Here is a 13,859-nt window from a genome sequence, read left to right on the forward strand (position 1 = left end):
TTAGTATTAGTTAAATTTATATGTAATTCAATGTCATGGGATCCTTAAGGAATGTAACCTGATATGTATGCTTTTAGTTGATTATGTGTTATTGCTTCTGCTACTATGTGTTTGTTGTGTATGTTATTCTTTCTTGTTTCAAAAAAAAAAAAAGTTTGGAAAACTTAGTAAAAACTTTAGGTTAATTCTTTTGTATCCCTTGGCGGGGCGTTACACCATACACTTAAGTTATTTACTTAGTTCATGTCAAACAAGTAATATATGTCAAGCACAACATGTAAGTTAGAGCATGCTGAATAAATAGTGAGTGTCGAGTCACTAATGTGCTGAGTCATTCAAGTGCTAAACAAATAGTATGTGCTGAGCAATTTAGTTTTTGAGCAAGCGGTACATGCTCAGTCATTCAGATGCCAAGTGACAACATTGAAGTCACAATTAGTGTCAAGCACCAGGGACTTCAGATGCCAAGTAACATAGTTTTAACACATTTTTTTGTATTGGCACAAACTACTATGTAAACCATTTTTTAGCCAACTCAAGGATTGATTTATGATCTTTTGTTGATAAGGATGAATCTTAAGTGTGAATCCCTATGTATTACATGCATCCAATTAGAAAAAGGGAATGTTTGAGCGGCAATATAGGTGAATCATAGCCATTGATTCATACCTAACCTTAAGTCACCTAGGTCTTCTTAAGGAGGACAAACCCTAAATGTTATAAGTAGCGAGAGAGAGAGAGAGAGAGAGAGAGAGAGAGAGAGAGAGAGAGAGAGAGAGAGAGAGAGAGAGAAGAGAAGGAGAGTTTTGCATGTGAAAATAGGACATTTATGGTGACCAAGGTATTATGATTTGAGTTATAATGTAGAATCAGTTAAAGGAGAATAGAGGATGGAAACAGTGGACAACAGAGAGACATCTAATCAGAAAGGATCAAGTACACATCAGTATAGAGGTGATCTAACATCAAGCAACATAGTGCTAATTATAGGATCATTTCTAAGACATTCTAATAGGTGAATCAATTAAATCTCTTAATAGAGTAATCCAAATAGGCTATATTAAAATCCTTTAACAAGGTGCTTACTTAATTGTGATTTGAAGTCCTTTAATCAAATACACTTCTAGTAGGGTGTTGAAATCCTTTACCAGGTTAAAACCCAATAGTCTCTGTAAGCTTTCAATAGGGCAGACCTTTCATAGGGTATATCATGTTTCATGATCAAACATTGTAACCTTCATTGGATACACTTTATTACTAAAGTAGTGAAGATTTATGGGTATCATCCCCACCCAAGTTTTACCTTCTCATTGGAGGGTTTATGGGTAATCATATCTTGTGTCATACATGCATGAATGCTTAGTTGTTTACATACTTTAGATGTGTATGCTTTATATGCTATTTTAGTTTACTTGTTAAATTGTGAGATGGATGTATGGTGAATGTTTTTATGGGTAAATTTTTGAAGAACTGATTCACACCCCCCCCCCCCCCCCCCCCCCCCCCAACCAAGAGTTTACCTTTCCTATTGTAATTCTAAAAATTGGTATCAGAGCATGGTTCTATGAATGTAAAGCTTTGCAGCTTTGAGGAAAGATCTTGGAAATGGAAGTCTACAAGTTGGGAAAGATTATTGAGAACCATGAGATTGAAATACAACTCATTCTACATCAATTGAATGAAGCAAGAGAAGATCTAAAGAAATCATTGAGAAGAAGGAAGGAATTGCTATTGAGGAGAATGACACACAATATCAAGAGATGGACACTACTAAACTATTTGCAAATGGAAACTCCAATGAATTTGATGCAGCAGTTGCAGATCTAATGGAAAAGAATAGAACTCTAGCTAAAGAGATCAAAAATCTTAAGATTGCACAAGAATCACAAGCCATATTACTATGTGAGGTGATCGTACAGAAAAAGAAAGCTATGGAAGAAAAAGTCGTGATTGAAGATGATAAAAGAGTTTTGATCAACAAACTAGAAGAGAAATCATCAGAAATAAATAGGATTTCTTACATGCAGTTGGAAACAATGAATCAAGCCATGATTGCTAATCATGAAATAAATAGTAAAGACATTGATATCACAACACTAAAGTTGCAGAATTAACATTTGAGCAATGATCTAAAAAGGGAAAAGGAGTTTTCTAAAATTTCAATAAACCTAGTGAAGCCATCAAGTACTTCGAACAATTGATGAGATCCCATAGATCTAACAATGATACATCTGGACTAGGATGCACGAGTATTAAAGAAGGAGAATCATCCAAAAGTGTTGAAGAAAGAAGTAACAAAGGTAAAAACTCCAAAACTACATGTCATAATTGTGGTAAGATAGGACATACTACTAATGTTTATAGGAGCAAGACTATAAATCAGACTGTTAAGCAAGAGAACATGGGTCACTGCCATAAGTGCAATAAACAAGGTCATCAGACACATGAATGTAGAACCAAGACCATGTAGACTCAAAGATTTGAAGGATACTATTATAACTATCAGAAGTATGGGCATAAAGCTTTTGAATGCAGATCCAAACCAAAGTGGTCATTAAACAAGCAGACAAAGGTAAAGAACAATAGCAACTTTTATAATTGGGATCATAATAGAAGGTATAGTTGTCACTACTATCAATAGTATGGACATATTCCTGAGAATTGTATTAGAAAACATTTTAGAAGTGATTACAAAAGGTGGTTGAGTCAAATAATGTGTTTTAGCTATTTGAAGATTGGTCACGTAAGCAGATATAGTCCAACAAGGTCAAAAGCACCAAGTTGTGAGTTAAACAAAGGCAAAGGAAAGATATATATTGAAAATCCCAGAGATGAGATGAATAAGACATGGAAGAGAAAGGAAGATTGCATCACATCAAGTGTAGATGGGATCACTTCACGTAATGGGTCAGGTGATCACATCTCATCAAATAAAGAAACCAAGAGGTATGTGAGACTGATATTTAAAAGATATACCATACATGAGTTCCAAGGACTTAATTTTGAAAAGATTACATATGCATGAATAAACATGTAAAGTGTTGTTAGGAATCAAGAATAAATCTTTAAGTTTTGTCAGTTTTCATGTTACTACCAAGCATGAAAAGTTTCATATGGTTGCTGAGTGAAATGTTAGTGGATGCCAAACCAACAAAATTTATTAGTTAAGGCCGAGCTCATAATGGTTTTTGAGTGTATGTAAAAATGCATGGGTGTTGAGTGAGCCCGAAATTCAATTGAAGTTAAGGGCTATTTGATCAATTTGTGTTCATTTGACATCATTTGAATTCAAAGAAGAGCATGAAGAGCTGCAGGCAATCTTGAGAATTTGATCTGAGTGTTTACAAGAGATTTAAAAGGTTGTTTGACATCATTCCAGTAGGATTCACAAGGTATTTATCGTGTGCCAAGCTACGTAGTTTTAAATTTCACAAACCCTAGTTTCATGTAATGGTGTCTAGTTCTTTAGCACCCAAAGGTGTAGAAGGAAAAGAGGTTTTAAATGTTCAATTGATGAGTAATGAAATCAAACAACCTACTTTTAAGGCTATCTTAGATCTAGCTTAAAAATAGGATCCCTTTGGTGTGTTATTCATGATACAACTGCAAGTTTTAATGATTCAAGATGTTAACCATTGTCACACATGAAAAAATTGAAGCATAGGAGATATGGAAATCAGGGAAATATATGGGAAACTATGTAAAAATAGAGCATTGAAGGAAGAGTTTAAGATTGTTGATAAGAAAGGGTTAACTTGTGCCCTAGATTTCCTCAACGTATTCAAGATAGTGTGGATAAAAATTATTTTGAGTAGAATTCATGAGAAATCTATATGGTTAGAGAATGGGCCAGTAAAAATCACTAAGAAGATTGTTACAGATTAACAAGGTATCCAACACTAGATCATCTAAAGACCATGAGAAGTGAAGCAAATAAAATAATTGAAAAGAAAATAGGGGTTGTGTGGAATAAAAGAGGAATGAAAATTGATACTATTACAGATCCCCTGATAGCTTTTGCAGTGAGGGTCACAACACACAAGTTTTATCAATCTAGAACATTAAATAGTGTACCCTGCATTACAGTTGATATGGGTTACAAAATTGTGAAGAAGGATCATACTTATTATCTTGCCGAGTTGCAGTTGCAACAATTGATTGAGAATTTGGGAGCTATAAGGAAGACCAAAAGTGCACAATGTAAATTTAGATCTATTCTTGTATGTATTTTCTTTTATATGAAGAATACATTTCCTACATTTGGTAAGGTTGCATGGAAGGTGAACAGACCTATTGTAGTTTAGATAAGTGAATTTATTGAGCAACTAGGTGATAAATATGAATTTGTAATGTCAAGTTATTTTGAAGGTTTCAAATAATCTATGAAGAAAAGATTAAGGATACCAGTTTCACTAGTGGAGAAACATTTTGATGATTTTTTCTTCCTAGTTGATACTGATTTCACATATATACAAACAACAATTTCCAAGGTGAGATGGATAAGACCATTAGGATGTGAAATAAGTGTTGATGAGGCCTCTGCAGCAATCAAAACATTACTTGTAGAAGAAGTGGATAAGGAAGCCAAAGCATTTGGAAATTATGACTAGGCCAAATCAAAGATCACTATGGAATTGAAGATTGCTTCAATGATCAAGAAAAAGAACACATTGGTAAAGAAATTGAAAGAAAGATTTTGTATAAGAGTCAAGGAAGAAGAAGAAGAGGAATTTGATGAAGAAGAAGAGGACACACAAGCTCAAGCACCATTGGCATTGACATAAGATCAAGGAGAAGACCAACAAGAAGATAAAGTGCAAATTACAGAGGAAGAAGAATCTAGTGAAGCACCTACAACTACTAAGAAGAAAAAGAGAAAAGAAAAGACTCAAGTAGTGAACAAACCAAAGAAGGTTGCTCAACTTAATCAACCCAAACCTACAACACCTACCACAAGGGCCGGCACTAGAGTCACTACACAAAAGGCTAAAGAAGTAGCCAAGCCTAAAGATAAGGAAGCTGAAGCACAGAAGAGACTGAGGAGGAAGTATGTTGCTCAAGCTAAATCTGATGAAGAGAAGACCAAATCGGATGACAACAACCAATTTCAAATGGTAAGTCATAGTCCCTCTTCAGAGTTAGACAATTTATGTGAGAACATTAGGAACAATGCTAATTTATCAAGATTCTCTCACATTGAATTTAACAATCTAGGGAAGATTGAGAAGAACCAGGTTGAGGAGGCAACATATGCCATGATGGTTATATTTAAAAAGACTCCTCTAGAACTTGCCAACTCCATACCTAAAATTTATATGATAGACTTGAGAAAAAATGGAATTATTGTTTAGACACTAAAAAACAAATTAGGGAGACATCCCTTGCTCAAGTTATGCCAGAACTTAGTAAGGCTGAAATATCTAAAGCCATTAAGAAGTATGCTATAAGATTTGTACCAAAATATAGGGCATTCAACATATTGCAAAACAATATAGAGGATGTTGTACAGAAGTCCAAACAAAAGTGGAAGATAATATATGGACTATCAATATCTAGAGAAGCTGACCAGACACCTATTGAGGTAGGAGAGGAGAAAGAAGATGATACTAAACAAGGCACAGTTGAGGGAGGCACATATATGAATATTGATAACTCAACACTAGTTGAGGAAGAGTAGAAAATATAATAGAGTGTACAAGATACACAGATGTCGAGTACTAGCCCTCCATAGGAGACAAGTGTAAATACTAAAATTTTCAAAGTAAAATATGTTTTTGAGACTATTGCTTAGACCATCAATCCACTTATAGAGGATTATTTGAAAAGGATACTTGTCCAGTCCACTCTCTAGGCCAAACTATGTGACAGCCCTGTACTGGTGAGAGTAGATGAAATTTAGAAGACAGAAACAATAATTGCAAGGGAGGAAGTGAAAACACAAGAAACATCTATAATCACTCCTCAAGTCACAAGTGTACAACCTTCGCAACCTATAGTGGTATATCAAAGGAAGGAGACAACAAGTTTCACTATTAGTACACATATGCAAGACACTCCAGTCTTGGTGAATGTACTAGAAATTGAAAAAGAAAAGTATAAGACGGTTGGATAAGATAAGATAGAAACACTAGACAATGATGGCACTCAAGGCCAAACAGGTTAGGTAGATACACCTACACCTCTAGCACTATGCAACTATAACTACAAAGGAAGAAAAGGACAAGACTGAAGAGTCAAGTTTGACACCCAAGCCAAAGGAGCTACTAGCTATTCAAGCACTAGTGACATTACCAGAATGTGGTACTCCTTTTAGTCAAGCTCTTTAGAGGTCAAGCATAGATGCTACATTGTTGCAATTCTCAAGGTTGAGTCCTAGCTCATCTCAGGGAGAAGAGGTAATTACTTATGGAGATGTTAGCCTAGATGAAGAGATTATATTGCCTAAATTTGATTTGGCAACAATAATAATTGAGAAAATGGGTATATTACAAGAGGCCCTAGCAAACAAGAAAAATTAAGAACTACTTAGAAAGGAGAATAGGCAGAAGCAAGCTTTGATTGACATCAAAGATATTTTCCTAGATGCATTTAGTCTACCATCTCTAGATGAAAACAAGTCCATCATTGAACAATTAACCAATTTAGTGGAAAGGGTTAGTGACACAAACCTAGATACTAATCTAAAATTACTAGAATGGTCTGAAAGGAAGTTTGAAAATAAGGTAAATGAGAAGATATCAAGTGCTATTGCACTGACACAAGTTGAGCCGACAACCAAGATAGAAAGTGTGAAGAAGGTACTAGAGAATTTATTTTTTTTGTACACCAAACTATGTAATCCTACACTCTTCACACAAGAAGTAAGGAATCGTTTCCTAAGTTTGGAGAACCATATGTAGTCATCCAGTGCTACTTTTCTCAAGTCTCCAACTCAAAGTGAGAAACATTTCAGGAACCTCTTGCAATCCCAGAGTTAGTTAGCATCATTATAAGTAGATGAAGACAACATAAGGGCTAAACTGGTCAGCATCCAGTTGACATTGACTCCTCACATGGAGATATTACACAAGGAACTAGGCTATGCATAAATACTTATTGAGGAAGACCCCAATCTTTCTACATTGGATGACTTAGTACACCTTACTTCTAAGTTGGCCATCCAAATCAAGTCTTTGGAGGTAGCTTGTGATAATTGGGATGCAGCTCTTAAGATTATACTTGAGGTCCATAAATCTTTTTTGGACAAATACACTTTTAGTATATAACCCGTTGACATCAGTGTCAAAAAGGAGGAGTAAGAGAAAAGGGGGAGCAAGCAAGTAGAGCGAGCAAGTAGAGAAAAGAGATATCTATACCCAAGGGGGAGTAAGAGACAAAGAATAAAGGGGGAGTAAGAGAATAACAAAATCCAAACATCAGTTCAGACAAACATGTAGAAAGAATATTATTTGATGCAAATCTACTTAGCTAGAGAAACATTTTGATATAGAATACTAAACAAAACTAAACATTCAACTCAGGGGGAGTCATGAAATTTTGAGGTATAAGTCATGTATTGCAAAATTTTGATATTTTGAAATTTTGTATAGAATTTGAATAAATATCTATGTTATGATCATAAGGATAAGATCATTAATGTAATACCAAACATTTTTTGACACTCATGTCAAAGGGGGAGATTGTTAATCTTAGATTGGTTTTGACAAGTGAGTGTCTATACACTTAATTCATTTACTTAGTTCATGTTGAACAAGTAACATATGCTAAGCACAACATGTAAGTTAGAGCATGTTGAGTAAATAGTGAGTGTTGAGTCACTCATGTGCCGAGTCATTCAAGTCTCGAGCAGATAGTATGTGTTGAGTAGTTCAGTTACCGAGAAAGTAGTGCATGTTGAGTCATTCAGATGCAGAGTAACAACATTGAAGTCACAATTAGTGCTAAGCACCAGGGACTTCAGATGCTAACATAGTTTTGACATAGTTATTTGTATTGGCACAAACTATTATGTAAACCATTTTTGAGCCGACAAGGATTGATTTATGATCTTTTGTTGATAAGGATGATTCTTAAGTATGAATCCCTATGTATTACATGCATCCAATCAGAAAAAGTGAATGTTTAAGTGGATATATGGGTGAATCACAACCATTGATTCATACCTAACCCTAAGTCACCTAGGTCTACTTAAGGAGGAAAAACACTAAATTTTCTAAGCAGAGAGAGAGAGAGAGAGAGAGAGAGAGAGAGAGAGAGAGAGTTTTGCATGCAAAGATAGGACATTCATGGTGACCAAGGTATTATTATTTGAATTATATTGTAGAATTAGTTAAAGGAGAACAAAGGAAGGAAATAGTGGATAATAGAGAGATATCTTATCAGAAAGGATCAAATACATATTAGTATAGAGGTGATCTAACTTCAAGCAAAAGAGTGCTAATTGCAAGATCATTGCTAAGATATTTTAACAGGTGAATTAGTTAAATCTCTTAACAAAGTAGTCCTAACAGGCTATATTGAAATCCTCTAATAAGCTACTTACTTAATTGTGAGTTGAAGTCCTTTAATCAAGCACACTTCTAATAGAGTTTTGAAATCCTTTAACAGGGTAAGACCTAACAGTCTTTGTAAGTTTTTAACAGGGTAGACCTTTCACAAGGTAGATCATGTTTCATGATCAAATATTGTAACCTTCATTGGATACACTTTATTTTGGTAGGAGTGAAGATTTTTGGGTGTCATCCCCATCCTAGTTCTACCTTCTCATTAGAGGGTTTCTAGGTAATCATATCTTGTGTCATACATGTGTTAATGCTTAATTGTTTACATACTTTATATGTATATGCTTTATATGGTATTTCAATTAACTTGTTAAATTGTGAGATGGGTGTATGGTGAATGTTTTTATGGGCAAAATTTTGAAGCACTAATTCACACCCCCCCCCCCCCCCCCCTCCAGGGTTCACCTTTCCTATTGTAATTCTAACATTAGATTCTTAAATCCACACATGTAGAAAAGGTGGTGTAGATTTGAATATGAGCAACTGCTATTTGGTAGTCAGTTTATAGTCAGGTTGATGTTAAGTTTTCTTTACCCAAAGATGATCAAGTCATCTATGTATTTCAAATACATTGAACAAGAGTTGGGTCAGTCTCTATTAAGTTGATGTAGGAAAATAAAATGTGGCGAGAGGAGGTCAGGACAGTTCCTATTGCATGACAGTTTATGAATTGATATGAAGGAAAGTCAATTGGTTAATAATATGAGGAAGTTTATAATTGACCTTGAAGGTGTATGCACCTCTTGATGTAACTTAGTTGAGTGATTAATCTCCTCTCAAGTTTTCCAAGGTGATGCTTTGCATCACCTTTGACCTAGGTGGATAGTGGCTAAGGGATAGTCCAATTTTTTTTGGTTTGAACAAGGGATTTTCCTAGGAGATTACCAAAATCACTTGTTGGCATGTGACTTTCCCAAAGTTCATTAAAAGAGGAATTAAAGAGTCATCATATTGGAAAAGGTTTGTACGAAAGGAACACAACCACCTTGACCACATTGTCTAACTATTGTAAAGAAAATGGTGTCATCGAATAGGGCTCCAAAACTTGGTATGAAAAAAAGAAGATAATTAGGTGGAGATAGTATAACATAATCATTGGCTCACTTCAAATGAAAAAAAATTTCATGAAAAAATCAAGTGGAAATATGTGAGATTTGCAAATTTGAAAAATGGATCACAAGAAATACAAAAAGACAAGTAATTGATGACTAATTAAGAGTCCTCCAAATGGATTCTCACATCTAATCATATAGTGCTTGGAAATTCGTTGATGGAGATCTATCAAACTCTCACCAATCAGAAAAAAAATGTTTCCATGTTGCCAAACAATCATGGTTAGGAACATCAAGGGAATTAAGACATTGAACATACGTTGAGCGTGAAAATTGTAAAGTTTGTGTTTCTTGTTTGAAGTTCTCAAAAGTCACTAGTTACATTTTGAAGCAAGTTGCAAACTTGATATAGGTTTAAAAATTTATTCACAATAAAGAAATACCTTTGTCATTTCTTCCTTTTTAGGGTTATTTTTTATGGTTCCAATACATGTCCTATTTTTGAATTCAAAAATAGGGAGCCCCCTTTTTTAATTTGACTCCTAGAAGCTCATTCCTTAGAATAGGGTATCTTCCTAGGTGCCTCAAGGAGTGGAACCTTTGTAGTGCAAGATTAGGAGTCTAGTCAGTTAGCATCATTTTTATCCCCTAGAAATAGTATAATGATGTTATCTTTTGTAGGTCATCATGGCATCCTCATCATCTATAATGGAAAAGATTACCATGGTATTCTATGTGCATGTTCAACACAAATGTCTTGATATTTTAGATAGAAGAAGTAGAAGTTTAGATCCATGATAATGTTGGACTATAAAGAGGGCATAAATCATCAAAGAGATCAAGAATAAGTACACAAGTATGGCCCTAGACCTTGTTGGGATTCAAAATCACCTTCCCAATTTGAGTACCATTCCAAGCTTTTGAGCCCTTTAAAGCCCTTTTAATGCATGTGTACCTAACTATCTTTTTGAAGCCTAAGAGGTGTTTAATGTTTCTAGCACCTTAAATTCAGCACATCCACTCATCCCATGAAGATAAATTTCCATTCTGAGTCATTCTGTGAAGTTCCATTTTGAGCAATGTCTAAATCTGCTTTTTTGCCCAAGTGTCAAACAACAATAGGAGACCTAGTTTGCAATTGAATATCTTGCACCCGATTATGTTTCATGACTCACCACTTTGGGAGTATTTAATATCTATACCAAAGAACCTATGCTTCATATTTCAAGTAGTTTTGATATGTATTGACTAAGTTTTGAATGCCTCAAAGTTGGTTGTTTATTGTTGTCATGTTGATGTAAATTGTTCAAAATTCTAGAAGGCCATGTTTGACTAGTTATAACTTTGACCTAGTCGATGGAAATGAGAAAAATTATTTTTGACTATATTCTAGAGGTCAGAGACTTTTTATGTCTCTGATTTGAGTTTATGACGAATCGACTTGATCAATTTTTGAACATAATTCCATATGTAATTTGTTAGTTTTACTGGTGTCAAGAAGTGCAGATTAGTCGGTACCCCTGTTTGGGATGTCATAAATTTGAATCCATGATAGGTGAGATTAAATGGATTGTACCATTGTGTTCTAATCTAAAAATTATTCAAGTGTTCCAATTTACAAGTCTTGAAGAATATGTTTGCATACTTTCCCAAGTCCATTCCATTTGCAAAAAATGCTTTGCAACATTGTTTCCAATTCTACAATTTTGAGTGGCCCACTTTGACCGCTTGCGAAATGTGCCCAGTTATTCATCATGAGCCCTAATCAAAAATTTATACTCTCCTCATGAAAGTGAACTAATGACCTAGTCTTTGTTTCCCCAAATGTTAGTTTGACATATTTTCAAAGCCAAAATTGAATGCAATTTATGGTTTTATGACGTTTGCTTGCAGGCAATTTTACGAAGGTAGCTTTGATGGTCAATATCTTTTGACTGAGTGATTTTCATGACATAATTTTCAATAGGGTAATAGAATGTGGAACAAAGAATCAGTATGTCTAATTTTAGAGCTCGGCCAAGTGTTTTGGTCAATTTTTAAAGCCATTCAGAGGACCCCTTGGCACAAAACTGACTAATTGCAGAAAGAGGTGAATTGAGTTTTAAAAGTTGAATCAATGATGAAAATTGATTTTGGTTAGTGTCAGGTGATTAATGGATCAATATGATAATTTAGTTGTTTGAAAATAAAAATAAAAATAGTTAGACCTGCTTTGGGGCTCAACTAAATGGTATCAGACTGATAAGGCATATTGGGGATTAAAAATTTTCTAAATGCAAGGGTTATAATGATTGTAATAATTATGAATTTAAATATGGGCACATATCATTCAAAGTTGAAAAGGTAAAAGATAAAAGTAAAGGGACCACTTTTATATTTTGCAAAGTGTAATGTGTGAGTTGTGCAAAAATAATGTATTGATCTCTTGCACACCAAATATAAATATGGAACCACATCACCCTCCATGAAAAGAGATGAAAAATCTTAAAGGGTTATTGTGATGGATAGGTGGCAAGGCAACAGGTTTAGTATAAGCCCGCAAAGCCAATTTTGTCTAATGCCTACATGTTGTTCAAGTGTGGAATATTGCGATGGTATAAAGATATTACATTGACTTATTTTCACAAATATGAAAAGGGCATAGACCACCATATATTTGATTGCTAAATGGAAATTTCATAGGGGCCTACTAGAAAGTAATGTTTTTGCATATGGAGTGTCAAAGGAAAGTACAAATGTTCTTGGTCCAACCATTGAAGCAATGCAAGGCATTGAAATGTTAGTGAGCTAGGAAAACCATCTGCCATCAAAACACATTCTTCCATGGGATCCCACACTAATGGTAGCAAGTCCCAAACAAGAGGGAATCCTAACTATGGTTCACTCACATGGTGGAATTCATGAGCCACAATATGATGGGCACCCACTTGCCTAGTTTATAGCTAAGTTTAAGGAGAAAGGGGCAGCATGGAAGAAGGAAGAATACCACTACAACAATCTCCAGTCTCCTAGAAACTTGTGGTATTATGACCATGACTTGGGTTTAATCAGAGTTAACCTCCTTGCTAGTCTTGTGGGAACCGATGTTATTCAAAATCCCAACTTAGAAAAGCCACTAAATCTTCCATCTAGGCTTGAGTATGATCACCATATTCTCATCTTTGATAGGATCTTTTCCACCAATGGTTCCATTTACATGAACTCTACTGGCAAAAATCCCCACATTCATCCTTAATGGCAGCCAAAGTACTTCAGAGACACCATTATAGTGAACAGGAAGGCCTGGCCTTTCATAAAAGTAGAGGAGAAAGACATAGTCACATGGAGTTTAATAATACATTTAAGCAATTGCTAATCTTTCCCTTGTGGTAGGTATGAGGGAAGTTGCAAGTGTTGTGAATTCAAGCATCAATCCCTAGCAGATGTTACCCATGCAATTCCAATCAATTGTTCATCCACAAGTGTGCTCAAGCATTTGGAAGTATATGGAAAAAATGACACATCAACTACAGAATTAGACTTAATTAGTGATTCCTTTGTCCCTTTCAATTTTCACCTCCAAGCATTTGGCAAAGGGCCAGTTGATGTCAGATAGGGTGCAACCACTCCTCAACTAGATTGGAATGAACCACATGATTACAAATAGAGCATAAAAGAACCATTGGAAGGAGTTGGCAATGGTCTTAAAACATGGAAACTAGAGTATGACTAAAGGTATATGATAGGTATGTATACTGTGATTCCTTTTTCAAACTTAGCACAAGAAATGGATTGCATTAAATAGAGCCTCATGGCAAGGAGCAACTCGTAGAAAAGAGGAAAAGCCTTAGACTTTAGTCTGACATTGGGTGGGCGGGAGGTTTTTTGTCATTTAAAATCCCCAGCACTAACATAAAGAGATATCTTAAAGACAACACCTTTTGAAGGCAAGCTCTTGCACATGGGGCCCATGGCAAGCTAGAGGCAACCATAGAGTAAATTTTGACTGGTCACATGCATGATCAGATGTTGACAAGGATTCACTCAACAAATTGTGATGTGGCATGTAGCAACCAAGGACCATCCAGAAAGTGACACGTGGTGAAGGGCACAAAATTTTGAGGTGGCCACATCAACAAATAGTGACATGTGGTACAAGGTCTCTATGTCAACAATGGCATGGTCATCACTGACTAGGATAGTGACATAGTGATAAGCCACCATGTGGTGGGGCTAGTGACATGGAAGCAATGATGTAGCAAGATGA

This window comes from Cupressus sempervirens, chromosome 7, assembly GCF_028749045.1.
Source record: "Cupressus sempervirens isolate cs-2001-9-10 chromosome 7, ASM2874904v1, whole genome shotgun sequence".
In the NCBI taxonomy this organism is placed as follows: Eukaryota; Viridiplantae; Streptophyta; class Pinopsida; order Cupressales; family Cupressaceae; genus Cupressus; species Cupressus sempervirens.